We start from the raw sequence: 2,328 nt of genomic DNA, 5'->3' as shown, positions 1-2,328 counted from the left end.
ACATTTCAACGACAAAAAGCCACTTAATGGTATTACAATTAAATTATCAAAATGAATTCTTTTTTAAATTGTTTTGGCGCCAATTAGTTAAAAATATATGATATTATAGGAATTCAGATTTCAAATATTGAGCTCTATTTCTAACGGTACAAAATTGATCTAGTGAAGCAATAAATTATAATTATTCTAAAAACAGATCTTAATTTATCGTCATTTGTCAAATACTCAAGTCTACTTGAGATAGATTTTCCTACAATTTCTTCAAAAATTAAAGTGTAACAACAATTTAGTCCTACTTTTAATATAATTTTTTTAAGATTGAGGGAGTTTAAATCAAATATGTGGAAAAGGAGCTCAAATCGGCTAGGCAACGTATAATAAAATTGTATATCGCTGTATAAAAACATTTTGAACCGGAAATGCTTAATTGCATGTGCTCAATGTTCATCCGATTTCTAAAACGTATCTTATTCGATTCGTCTGCCACCTGCAGATTCGAAAAAAATGTAAAATAAGATAATATTTTAATTGTTTACTAGACTATAGTCTATAGAAGTAGATTTACATAAAAAATAGTGGGGAAAGTTCAGCTAACTGCAAAGCAAATGTCTTGGGCAAAATACCTATTCGCTATTACGAATTCTATAAATATATAGTATTGACATTTGCTGTTGACAGGTTTAAAATTTATTCAGATTGGATTGTTTAAATAACTTATTTAATATTATATTATAGCTATTTTACACATCCATAATAGATGAATTAACTTATAATTTTATATTGAAAAAAACTGAAATATTAAATATAATTTATATACAAACTACATAATTACAGCAGTGGACATTAAAAACCGTGGTCTACACAATATTACAACTTTTTTGTTTTAAAATACTTCAAATCATTGTCGCACAAAATTAATCTGTAAACAATATTTTATTTGTCTCTGTATCGTTCGCGCGAGGTTCATTCAAATTATTTTATCGTTTGACGACGCCATTATTTTTCACGAAAATCTGGATGACTTTATTTCAGTAACACAAAATATAATAATAAATAATATTCACTCGTGCAGTATATCTTTTTTTACGTACCTATTCACACGATGGTTATAAAAAAAGATATAATATATGTAAGAAGTATGCGAGCAGTTATTACTATTATATTACATTTATACTATATGTCGGGCCCAGATATACGCAGGTGTATAGACATATAGTAAATTATACATCTTATGGTATCATATACAACACTTTTCACGTGAGCTATAAAGAACGGATTACTTTTGACGTGTACACATAGAGTCTGATTCATTATTATTAGGTACTACGCCTTATTCAAATGTAAAAATAAAAACTTATCTGTCGATTCATTGTCGCACACATTATAATATAAGCGTGTATAAATGTCCCATCAAAAGCCACACATAAAAAGTCGTTAGAAAGCTAAATTAGAGTTTCTTGAAAGTTGAATTCGTTTTTAATATCGTATTTATATTGGTCTATAAATAAACAAAGTATACAAGTCGGTTAAAGACTTGTCCGACGGAAAAACATAGTCGGACACGAAAAGTTCGCCGACTGGATAACGTGCAAATCAAACGTAGCGGTAACCGCTCAAACGCCGCAACAAAACATGCGACGGACGATTCGCTTCGTCCGTCTCCAAAGTGTGGTGCGTTTTTTAGATTTGGTCACGGGGTCGTCCACGGCTGTCACCGCCCGGTTTGCGTCGCTGTCACCGCGGCTGCTGTCGCCGGTATCCGGTTCCAGTTCTGCCTGGCCGGAACGTGTCGCGGGAACGGTTGGCAGTTCTGGCACGGTCTCGCCTCGTCTTGTCCGGTCATCTGATGGCGGCGGGACTTCCAGAGCCTCGAAAACGTTTGCCGGGATGAGCACAAGGGGACGGTCGACGGACACTGACGGGCCAACGCGGTGTGGTGGCAATGTGATTTTCCGGTAAATAGGGGCAGCCGGCTGCAGGTCGACCAGATCGAGGCCAATCGACTCGGCGTCAGACGGCTTACGGCTGCTCTCTGCCTGCGGCTGTTCCGCCGTGGTGGTGTCGCGGTCGTCTGCTTCGGCATATTTTGGTTCACGGCAAAGTACGGCGACGTTTGCTGGCGTGGACTGCAGGTGGAAAATCGTGAATGGTCCGGTCACGTTTGGCTCGGACCGGTATCGGCAGCTAATCGCGACTGGTCCGGTGACGTTTTCCAAGGACCGGTATCGGCAGCTAATCGAGGATGGTTCGGTGATGTACCGATTAAACTGCAACAGCGTCCGTTCGGGAACGTGGAAACTGGCCGCGCGCAATTCAGCAAATACGCTT

The sequence above is a fragment of the Acyrthosiphon pisum genome, chromosome X, assembly GCF_005508785.2.
Source record: "Acyrthosiphon pisum isolate AL4f chromosome X, pea_aphid_22Mar2018_4r6ur, whole genome shotgun sequence".
NCBI classification, from domain to species: Eukaryota; Metazoa; Arthropoda; class Insecta; order Hemiptera; family Aphididae; genus Acyrthosiphon; species Acyrthosiphon pisum.
The sequence above is the reverse complement of the archived record's forward strand: the minus strand, read 5'-3'. Positions refer to the sequence as shown.